Here is a 12,370-nt window from a genome sequence, read left to right as displayed (position 1 = left end):
GTTTACATAGCAGCTACGGTGTGTATTTCTCACTGTTCTTTTTATCTTTACAGCATGTTGGAGCTCCACATTATTTTGGCCTAGTTCAAAATCTTTTAATATGCAAACCTGAATCAACATCAAAGGGCAAATCAGCTTCAAAATGATTTTCCACACTAACAGTCTTGTGCCTCGCCAACTAATATTATCACATTGATTACTACACATTTTAAAGATTCAGTGGTTTCATGCTGATTTTTTTTTTTACCCATTCATATGACTTATGGAGTTTTATAATGTGTTTTTGGGGGGATGTAATTTTGTTAGACACCCCATTTTCTTTTTAAAATATATTCTTCAATAAATATGTAATTTTTAACATAATCCAGGGTTTTTAAGGATCATGATGCTAATGATACTTCAATTATTTTAAACTATTGTTTGCAATGCAATTAGGCAAGACACTGTGTATCTTTATTAGGCTTTCTTGTGTATGACTAGGACCATTATATAACTGTTGTGAACTTGCTATCAGTTCTGCAGGATTTTAATCAGAAACAATCTTTTAAGAGCTACACTTCACCATAGGATGCAAATATCTTGGCTCCTAAGAAAGGCATTATAGAGAAGGTTTGCTAATTGATTTTTCCTTAAGAACAATCTGTTTCTCTTCCAGTGTATTATAGGAAACACTGGCATTTGTCATTTTTCCAATATTTGGAGCTTGCTGCCTTAATAAATGCACATATCAGATGATGCTCTCTCCCCAGTCTGATGGGTATATGGTGTTGGGCAGAAGAAGGTCACAATGATGTTAAATTTGCTGCTGAGCAAAGGATCAAAGTGTAAATGGAATCTTGAAAGCCAGGAAATGTGAGTGTGCCAGTGTAAATAATCTATTAATTATTGACAGCTAAGGGACTGCAAATTCCTATTTAGTCATGACATCTTCATTTTCACACTGACTAAACCATTTCTGGCATTTTTAAAATTAAAGTTTCCTTTTACTATAGATATGAAATATTTCAATTTATAGTAAAACTCTGCTGGTGCTTTCTTCTTCTTTTGACATTTTTGTCTGATTTCTGCATATTAAGGCAGTATTAGATATGACAAAAGGCAAAGAGGGATCCAAGGATGAGAAACAGAACAATGGTATTAGGATTGCCTACACATTACACATTTTAAAAATTCTGTTCCTACACAGAGAGGAAACAAAGCCCCAGGAACAAAGTAAATGATGGTTGAGAAGCTTCAAGCATGTTAGATATTTATAGAAGGCAAATGACATTGAAAGTGCTGACACTCATAAGACCAGCTAGTAGATATTGCAGGACTATATGACATTTTCCAAACATTTTGACATGTATCCAAGCAAAGTACAAAGTTCATATGAAATATTTTAGCATCCTGGCTATAAGTTTTTGAAATTATTATTGCAAATTGGAGGAAGGCATGATGCCATCATAATTTCAATGTCTAAGGCTATACACGTCATTGGAGTTTCTTTCAATATTATTTCCAGCGTTGGCTATTTGTCTAACTGAAGTAACTGGTACTCTGCTCATCACAGTTTAACTGGAGAGAGTTTAAATTCAGCCCACAGAAAAGGTTGGTACTGTGCCAGAACATTTGGGGACTTCTGAGGCACAGTGGGTTGGTGCCCCTGTCATGGGGAGATGGGCTTTTATTAACAGCACTCTTCCATTGACAAGGCAATGTGCAGGCCTTTGAAAACTATAAAGGCCCTTTCCTCTGGGCTTCTTAAAAAACTAAAAGGTTGAATCAGGTTCCCTGAAGTTTGTGAACTCCCCCCCACACACACCTTTTTTTTGTACATTTGTGTCAAGTTGAAGCCTAAATGGGCCAATTTATGTTTTCAGGTTAGCTTTGCTTTGAGTTGAGGAAATATGTTTGAACCTTCCATTCAACAATCAAACTCAGGGGGTGTGAGTGCCAGGAACTGCTCACATGAGCCCTTGCACGCGTGCACCACTGTGCTTCCTACTGCTGGACCGCGGGTCTGAACTGGCCCTAGAGCATTTGACACCAGGAGGAGGTCTTTCATGACTCTCCAGCTTTGACTCTGCGCTCTCTGTCACTGATCATTTATGATAAACTGGAGCCTTCTAAGGCGAGCAATGGCAAGGCTGCTGTCTAGATTCGAAATGGCACTTTATCGCTGCATTTTACAACTGTAACATACATAGTTTTTAAAAGAAATGTTTTTGATCATATGCCCAAGATATAGAGAGGAAGAAAAAGGGATACGGTGAGGGAAGAGTTCCCACGGAACAAAGTGTGAGGAATTTAATTATATAACTTGTTGAAAGGAGGAAAGAAGGCAGGAAGGGTAAGTAGAAAGGGAACCCTAGCAGAGCTTTCTCGTTGCAAACTGTTACTCCTAATAGAATCCCGTAGTGGGTACGAGCCTCTGCATCTTGTCTTCAGTTTGGAAAGATATTTTTCTTCCTCGGGGTGATGCTGTGTGTTGCATGTTCTACAACAACAGCATCTGAAATGGGAGAACTATCGATCCATCCTTATTGTTTGTAACGAGGGAAACTTATAGCTCAGCCTCAGCCCTGAAGGTACTGGAGATGTTCATTCTGTCCAGCAGAGGGCACTAGTAGCCAGTGCACACCAGTCCAGACATCATGGTATTTCCCATAATGAAAAACCGTATTTTCAATACATCACAAGCCACAGTAATGAGAAGTACCAGGTCTTCTGTGTGTGTGTGTGTGTGTGAGATGATACAATAATTTTTCTTTCATCCCAGTGAACATTTTCCAATTCCTATAGCTTCAACAAAAATATCAATTTCTAGTTCAAACCTCTCTCTCAGTGTCTAGAATGGGTCTATTGAAACAAATACACACAGACCTTTTCACACTTCTGAGTAATATGAAATTTCCTGACATTTGTCACACTAACATTTCTGCTCATTTAAGCAGCATTCCAAAGCAAAAAGATGGTAATTCTAAATACCTGAGATTTTTGAATGGCTTGGGAAGGCACTCCAGAACTTTTTAAGAACCATGTCTCTACTGCCTAATGGGAACTTTTTGCTGAATAGACACAAAGTTGAACAAACTTTGATTTCACAAATACAATTCAAAAATTTTTAAATAACCATCTCTTTACATATTTAGAGAGTTATTAACATTAATTTGGTAGTCTGCTAAGTGTTGCTGGCGTATACTTCTTTGGAGAGGAACATACTACCAAAATATCATTTACAGAGTTTAACCAGAGAACTAAGGGCCTTTCCATCACCCTGGGCCGGAAGATGCAAAAGGAGATGCAATGGAACTTTATATATTTTACACTTATCAATAAAACTAAATAGCAAATATCTCCAGGTCACTGGCAAAAAAGAGTTCCTTGCAATATTTTTATGCATTAGTAATCTAAAACATTATTTTTGAATATAAGAAATACAAATTCTAAGTATAGTCTTATTGAAAAGAAAATTTATGGGCATTTAATATTAAATTGATATATTTTTATAGCTGTGTGTGTATATATGCTCACATGTGGTTAACGTTGGATCTTTGAGATTCTCACCATTTTGGGGGAGACCTAGGTCTTAGGATATCTGGGATGAAAATTTTTTATAAAAAGACCACAAACTGCTTATCATTGAAGTGACTGATATTTTACTATACAACCAAACCTTCTTTGGCTTCCACTGAAAACATAGTATGTAGCTCAGTCCAATCAAAGTTTTGAATATTACTGATATTTTCTTATCGTTGGTTTAGAAATAGCATCCATTTTGCTTTCCATCACAATCATGTCTGCATGAACGTAGGAAAAAAAACATTCAGGAATATGGCAAAATGTTAAAGGAAGATTTATGCCATTTTGAATTGATTGTTTCTGGTTGACTGAATTTTTAATACTCCTTTCTTGTCACGGAGAAGGGAACTCTGTTATTTTTGGCTTTCATTAGAGTTCGCACTTCAGAGTTGTTCAGTATGGGCTTCTGCTTGTAAAGCTGACTTCTCTTTTCTTTTAGGCATCTGTTACATAAACAGGGTGAATAGCTACAGGGTTCCAAAACTGTGAAAGCAGCAGCTAACCTGCATATTCCTCACTAGCCAACGCAACTGACAGCACTTAGCTTCCTCGCATCGCTGCTTGTCTCACCTCTGAAGGAAGCTCTGCGGTGCCGGTGCCGGTGCCGGTGCCGGTGCCGCCTTACTGATACCGAGGCCCTGACAATAGGCAGATCTGAATGAAGGAGTGTTGGTTGGGAAGAAAGGGAAGGAAGGGCGTCTGATGGTGGGACAAGGAAGGTAATAAAAGAAATATTTCTGTAGCGTTTTGAGATTTGCATCTCATTAATTCTCATATGCCCCTCTGTGAAATATGTAATTATTATTACATCCCATTTAAAAAATTCCGGATGTATATTTGCATCTTCTAAGTATTCAATCTTTTACACGTAAAAGCAAAGGAAGAGAAATACTCCATATAGGAAATATATTTTTTTCTTTTCTGCTTTCTGGGCTAATGTTAAGCCATGGATTAGGCAAATCAAAATGCTTTAAGCACAAAGGAAAGTGTCTCATACAACAAGAAGTTTGTTCTTGTTGTGTTGTTCCAGAGCATTATGCTGTCATCGAGAACTGAGCACTTGCCATCTTTCTGCTCTGCCATCCTCACAGCACACTGGGTTTACCCTCGGTTTGTGTCTTAGTTGACATAAAATGGCTGCCACAGTGCCAGGGTTCACAGTTCCCCTTGTCATACAACACAGGCTCTCGTACAGGCTCTTCCAGATAGCAAAAACCAATAAGTCTGGTGTGTCAAATGTAACTATTTTACCCTTTGAACTCCAGAGTTGGCTTAATTCTCAGGCTCTACTTGAAAGCAAGATGGCTCCAGTTGCTTTCACCTCTCAGGCTCAGGTACAATGTGAAAAAAAGAAGAGAACACTGAGGTTCAGAGATTTAAATAATTTATTCCAGGATTTTGAGGCATATATGGAATATGGTGCCCATTTTTCTGTCTTTATGTCCAGTCCTTTGCTCTGGAAGGTGTTTGGGTTAACAGAAGACAGCCCTCTCGGATATCTATTTATTGGTGCATACTTCTTTACTCACAGTAGGCATGTAATTAGCATCCGTTGATTTGATTTTATGCTTAAAAATGAAATAAAAAAAGGAGTACCCTTAGGCTATTTGGCATCACACTTTCTCTCACTCTGACACTTCCCTGTGCTAAGTTTAATTGAATTTGAACCAGAATAAACTATGAGAAATGTCCAGGACCCAGATAACTTTTCTTATATATTTAACTCTGTGTTAATATCAACATAGATGGCAATCATCATAATCAGTGAACTCACTGATCATGCTGTTTGAGGATCCTGGCCTCACTCTCTTTACAATTTTTGAGCACCTCCAATGGAAATACATTCCAGCTGCTCCAAAATATGTAAGATGTCATTGTTTTCATAACAGAGCTTATTTGGAGAAACATGTTTGGTGCACATAAAAGGTTGTCTAACAATTTTAATGTGCTAGTATGCATCAAAAAATAAATTCCATGGGAGGCGAAGTACACAGACAGAAGTACGATGTGAGCTGGCTATTGGCAGGGGACCGGGTCCAAAAGGAGCAGGATAGTAACTCCAATGGAGAGGTCATACTCAAATTTTATGAACATGAGGTATTTCAGATTCCTGCAGCTACACTGCTTGGTGGGATTAAGACTGAATCCTCTTCTCCCTGGTAAGCATCAGAGGCAAACTTAGTACCTTAAAAATCAGGGCAGTTGCTAAGGGCTGTGTATTTTGAGGAATTCCATGTAGCTGGACAGTGATTCAGAGGCAGCCTTGGGGGCAATAGGGTATGTGTCTTTTTGGGTGGTTTTAACTAAGATGCAAGGTTTGAGGGATCTATCCAAACAAACAATCAGCTGATGTATTTCTCAATCATCCCCAACCATTGTCCATCAAACCACAAAGCCCCCTTTATGACTTGTTTAATATAGTTTTATTTAAACTTAATCTCTATGCCTATAAATCTTATCAGGAATATGGACTTGACAGCAAGAGTTCTCTATTTTATTGTTTCTTTCCGCAGAGCCTCTGAAGCCTGTATCAGGAAGAGAGATAAAGGATTAGAAGTCAATAACATGGAGGTGACCATTAACACTAGAAGACTAAATGAGCCTCCTAGTGAAGAAATTGCATTTAGAGGGGAGGGCAAAAGATAGGGCCTAGAGGATGGCCCAGCTGAGTTGATCTTGAGCACAACTGTGACTCTGGTCCTTGGTACCTCATTTGTAAAATGAGGACAATAATAACGTCTTCCCCACAGGGTTTTGTAAGGCTTTCATGAGTTAGTAGATACAAAGCATTGGAATGTTTCTTGATGGGTAGAATGTGCTCAGTATTGTGATTAAGACCAATTACCGTCTCATTTCCCCCTTCTCCCATTCCTCTCCCTCAGCTTGTTTTTCTGTCCCTGCTAAGCTGCCCTAGCTCCTACTTACCCTCCCTGGATACTTAATGCCCTCTGTCAAGTTCCTTCTGAGCAATGTGTGGATTTCCAAGCTTCTTTCCTTACTTTCCACAATCAAAACTTAGCTCTTCCGTTTTAGGCCTCACTAACTCTACTATGGGAGTAGGCATTTTAACCAGACAACGCCTTAGTATGAAAGAATATCTCTACTGATGAAAACTTAAGCATCAACCTTGGGTTCAAGTCATACTCATAAGCAGTCCCTGATTCATTAGGTACCTAGATAGCTGAAGAGGAGACAGTTATAAGGACAGCAAAGAAATAGGCACAGAGATATGAACTGTACCAAGGACATCATCAAGCTATTTCCACAGAAACCAATAAGTGAAGAAAAGAGAGAAGCAAACAAATTCATGGTTATTTGAAGCTTAAAGACATTTAATAACATTTCTTCATTTCTTTAAGTTTCTATCTTTTTCCCCTGTAGAAGAAATCTTCCCAATGTAACATAAACCGCTAATATTGTGTTCTGGGCAGAACATGGTTCTGTGAGCCAGTGCAGGCTGATTTCAAGGAAACTAGCAGCATTATTGATTTTAGTCAGGCTTGTTAGAATCAGTGTTGCCAGCTCTCTTCCTCTACTGGATTGTATTTGGGCTTCATTATGAAATCTCATTACATTAAAAGGAGGCCGCAATGAGTTTTGTAAATAAAAAATTTCCAAAGATGGATTTGCTAAAATTAGTATATCTGTGAAACCTGCTTTGGGTATCAATCTGTCAAGAAACAGAGTTATATATTTTCTGATTCTCCCTTGCCTATTTTTTTTTTCTGTATTGGGAATATTCACCAATTCTCGCAGCGTACAGAAAAGCTTCACTTGTTTTCCTGTTAGTAGCCCCCATGCAACATATTGTTACACAACCTGGGTGAGACATCGCATCACATAATGACTACAGACAGCTTGAAGGGATGAACATGGGTTTTTTCCCTTTCCATCCAGCTCAGGAACACAACAGACTCATGAATCCCAAACTGTGAGCGTGAAAATGGAGTTAACGCTGCGTCTGAGTTTTTTAGTGCGGGAACATGGAGGGCCTAGAAGGGACTTGAAATAGCCCCTTTTGCTTTGATGTGGAGCAGGATCATTTGGATTAGGTGGCTTAAGTGACTCGATGATGTTGATGGGAATGAACTCATAGAGGAAATCACTTTTCCAAAACAAGGTTACAATATGTACTTTCTCTTAGACCCTCCCTCTTGTGTCTGTTTATTCAGCACCAGCACATGCACATGTAAATAAGGGTGAAAATAATGAAAACTATTTAGTCAGAAAGCTCTGTATGCTCTCATCCAAAATTATAACGAGAGACAACACCGAATCATTGAGCGTGGCTTCCATTGCAACTGAGCGTGCAATTCTGGGACCCCTATTTGAGAGGGAGGGAATGGTTAGGGGTGCTCCTAAAGAAGGGCGGCAGTGAATCTCTTGCCTTCGTTTATCTGCTTTAAACATAGCCGCTCAGTATAAACCCATTCTCTCTTTCTCCAAGATTGCTTTGCTCCCTCCCTTCGTGCTGATCTATGGAGTTGACAGTGACAGGAGGAAAAAGACCTCAGCACCTAAGATGCAAAGTGTCGTGAGAGTCGCACAGAAGAGTCAAGAGGAGAGCTTCTGGAACCAAAATCTCCTGGTAAAAGGTGAAAGTTGTAGTGACAGACCGATTTCTTTCATCTCTCCTGACATGGTTTTCTTTAACCACCATACTATATAGATTAGGAGTGGGATAAAAAATTTACTCAAACCACATACAGCTGTGCTGGAGAAAGGAGCGTCTTTATGTTCTATAATTGATCTGAGTCTTCTTTATGAGGCCCCTGTCTCCTGGACACTTAGAGTGGCCAATTAACAAGATATCAGTCTCCTCTGCTTTAAACAGCCTCATTTAAGCCTCTAGTTCATACGGCCTCCTCGCAGTGCTACCTCTGTGCCACTGCTCCTGCTCCGCGGGGACTTGGCTTAGCCCCAAAGGCTAGAGATCTGCTGGGGTTTGGAGCCTGGAAAAGTGGGCTGGCACTAATCCTTGGACTTTGGAGTTTCCTATAACTAAGTTTTTAATTATAATCTCCTCAGGATGTGACCCATGATGTGTGGGGAAGCAGGGAGAAAAGACTTGGTATGCATAGTTGGTATCTGCTGATGTCTGCTTCTCTTCTCCCTGCCATTTCTTAGTGCTGGCAAGCTTTGGTTTTATTTTGCTCCCTCTTCCAATCTGATTGGGATTTCCCCACATTCTCCTCACAGTACAGTGTCATAACTCATCCCCAGCGGTCATTGAGATTTAAAGAGAGAAATCAACTCAGCAATAAAGGATTACAATTCAGGAGGCATTTCAAAAACATTATGTCCATTGCCCACAATTATAATGGTGGTAGGGTGAAACTTGGAGGGAATTGTAAAATATTGGGGCTTTCTCTTTCCTATGTATACCTTTGTTAGACTGTCTATTTTCAGAGACAGCATGGAGATGTCTGTTGCCCCAGCTCCCTTATGTTTCAGCTAGATATCTTGATGTCATTAAAATCTCCTGAAATTCTTTAAGTCAGATGGCCATTTACCATCTTTTAAATCACCACAGGTTACTTGGATAGGTAAGTATGGAAATGGTAGCACAAACTTGGAAGGGTTATTTATCAATCTGATTGTTAGAGTCTGCATGCATATTTACACAATTCTCCTGCAATGAGTTAATAATAGCCCTTTAAAGCAAGGAAGTTCCTCATTCCTAGTTTACAGAGTTTTATGTACAGAGGCATTAGGTTATAAAATTAGTTTCCTAAGCTTCTACAGAAGGGAGAAATGATCTTGCTGTACTAGACACTAGTCAAATCTCCTCTGGAGGTTGCGATACAAGGCATTGCAAATTACAGAATATTCTTCAGAAGGCACCAGAGATTCAGTCATTCAACGTGTATTTATTCAACAATTTTTTCTAAGTGCCAACCCCCTTTTTAGGTGCTAGGGATACAATGGTGAAGTGTTAAATAAGGAGGACAAAGTCTCTGCCCTGAAGGAGCTTGCATTCTAGGAAGCAGGATAAGGAAGATGGATATGGGCAATTGTGAAGAACATTTAAAGAGCTTCAAGAGTATATCAGATAGAGAAAGGAAAACATTGGGGGAGGGAGACTGTGAGAGATTTGGTGATTGTGTATAGTTGAAGGCCTGAATTTTAGAAGAGGAAGAAACTTAGGTCTCTGTGGGATGTTGCTCCACAGAACAGAACTAGGAACAATGGGGATGATTAGGGAGGCAGATCTTGCTCAGCCTAGAAAGTACTTGTTAACAATTAGAGCTTGACCACTGTCTTAGTTTGCCAGAGCCTCTGTCACAAATACCACAAACTGGTTTTGGCTTAAAAACAGGAATTTACTGACTTAGTCAAAAGTCCAAAATCAAGGTGTCAGCGAGATGATGCTTTCTCCCAGAAGTTCTGTGCATTCCAGAGCTGACTTGCTGCAATCTTTGGGGTTCCTTGACTTGACTCTCTGCCTCCTACCATGTGGGGATTTCTCTCTCCTTGTGTCTGCTTTACTCATTTCACATTTTCACTGACTTCCAGCTTCTGGCCCCTCCCTGTGGCTTTCTCTGACTTCTGGTTTCTGGTTTTTCTCTTTGTAAGACCTCCAGTAATGGGGATTAAGACCCACCCTGATTTAGGTGAGCCATACCTCAACTCAAAATAGCACAGGCAGTAGGCTCTATTTATACACGGGCTCACAACTGCAGTAAGGTGGTCTGAGATTAGGAACATGTTTGTTTGTTGGGTTGCAAAATTCAATCTACCACGACTACCCCTGAAATTAACAAAGGAAGTGTTGGCAGTAAGGCTGGGTGGCCGTCCATCAGAGACAGCGGCGGTGGGTGGGCTGTCTGCCTTCCCTGGAGAGTTTTAAGATGGCCTGGGTGGAGCCTTCCAAATCTGTATTGCTGCGATTCCATGCCCTTGGTTTCATGGAAATGGCCTTAGGCTCCTTCAAAAACAGAATTAGTTCTTCTAAACTAAGATAAGTCCTGAGCACACAAAGTAATCACATTTAAGTGTTTTCGACAGCAGCTAGCACATAGAGATCACATGGGGCCTATTAGCAAGTCTGCTAGACCAAAGGGTCTTGAGGGGCTTTCAAGAAAGGATGAGAAGCAGTATTAGATAGTGTGTGAGGGGATAGGAGAGAGGACGGTGACAAGGGGTTGACAGGTCAAAGAGCCAGGAGACTTGGGTTCTGCTACAAATGGTTGAGGCGAATCACTTCATTTCCCTGAGTCTGTTTCCTTATATATAAAATGACATGTTTAGGTTGGTAAATGTCTAAATAGTTCTGATACTCTGTTCTTTTATGAGCTGGGAAGAAAAGTATACATTTCCCGTCCTTACCACTAAAGCCTTTCTGACTGAAAGAGCCAAGGTGCATTTGGTAGATGTGTGGCCTATACTCCTATTTTCATACAGGTTTACTCACGTATGCATCTTCTCTGGTCTGCTGCTGAGTGTTTTAGAACATTGGGAGGTGTCGACAGGGTTCTCGTGTGGCTATTTCTTTATATGATATTGCAGTTAATTATTTGATTCTGAAGTCCGCTCAGTCGTTACCTCGTAATAGTGTTTAGGAAGTGACGTGTGAATCTCTGGTTTTAAAATGACCTCAAGTGTAATGCTTGACTATTCAGAGTAGATTATGGGACACCCTGAGTTGTGGCTACAACCCATATGAAAAGGGTCCATTTCAGACTCCATTTGAGTTTATAATCTCTATTTTATCAAGTATGGAAATCAGGCTTGCAGTCTCTGATAATGTGGGAAAATGGGTCTGCTAAAAGGTAATTTCTGTCTTTTTTTTTTCATGTGTATGCTTTCTGTGCTCTTTGTCTTAGGTTTTCACTTCTAGAGATATAAACATGAGATGCAGAAGAGGGAAAGAACTGGGAGAATCCCACGAGTATATAGTTGCTACTCTTCATCCCCCAATCAACTTTTATCGAAAAAGAAAATTATAAAAATTTGAAACATATAAATAAAAGATGGGGTAGTCTTTTCATCAATGTGTTTTTGCAACTTGTAAAAAGGAGCCAAAATAAAAAGAACTTTAAAATTGTATCTTTCTTTATATGGCATAACAATATGCAATGCAATTATTTATATTACATATACAACAATATGTAGTATAATTATGTCTATTACATAACAATGTGTAATGTAATTGCTGCTGTTTGTTGAGTATCTATTGTTCCCTAGGCACCTTTACATACCTTAGCCATCAACCTGCTTAGAATAAAGAAAGAGAGCTTAGAGAGATTACCATTTGCTTCCAAGCTGATTTTGGTAGGTGCCGGAGCCAGGATTTGAATCTTTGTCTTTCAGACATCAAAGTCTTTTGTCCAAGCTGTCTTTGAAGAAAAGTGAACTAAGACTGGAGTGTCATTCCCTCTACTGCTAAGGAGTTCAAAACAATCCTAGACATAAAAGGAAGCCATAAAAGTTACCAAAGCGAGGCCAGCTTCTCAAGTGAGAGCTCCCTACTATTTCCTAAAAGGTTAATACCATTGTTGAAAGTCTTCAACATCCAAAATTTCTTACTTTCATGGTTGCTGGATTCAAATGGCAGCATTTTTTTCCCTCCTCTTATCTTCTTCTCTTGCTTTCACCCTAAACAAATTGCTAGTGGTTGAACTGCCAACAGACTAGAGCTCCCCTGGTGCTTCTCACACAGCTCCAGAAACAATGTCAGACCAGCTCGGCTCATGTTCATATTCTCCTTGGCTGATGAAATATTTAAACCGTGCTGATAGCTTCAGATGGCATTTCAGATGCTGAATACACCACCCTGTTGTGTCTCTTTCCAGAGGAACACAGG

At 39.6% G+C, this 12,370-nt stretch overlaps 1 long non-coding RNA gene across 2 annotated transcripts in view; it reads left to right on the top strand.

Moving 5' to 3' along the window:
• Positions 1–11,604, top strand: part of LOC131279708 (uncharacterized) — a 119,410-nt gene extending 107,806 nt beyond the window's left edge. For both annotated transcript variants that reach the window (XR_011649554.1, XR_009187122.1), the window contains exons 2-3: positions 8,012–8,159; positions 11,391–11,604. This is a non-coding gene — a long non-coding RNA (uncharacterized lncRNA). The remainder of the gene's footprint in view (positions 1–8,011; positions 8,160–11,390) is intronic.
• Positions 11,605–12,370: the final 766 nt, after the last annotated feature.

Source organism: Dasypus novemcinctus, chromosome 9 (genome assembly GCF_030445035.2).
Source record: "Dasypus novemcinctus isolate mDasNov1 chromosome 9, mDasNov1.1.hap2, whole genome shotgun sequence".
NCBI classification, from domain to species: Eukaryota; Metazoa; Chordata; class Mammalia; order Cingulata; family Dasypodidae; genus Dasypus; species Dasypus novemcinctus.
This window is presented reverse-complemented; position numbering and strand designations above follow the sequence as displayed.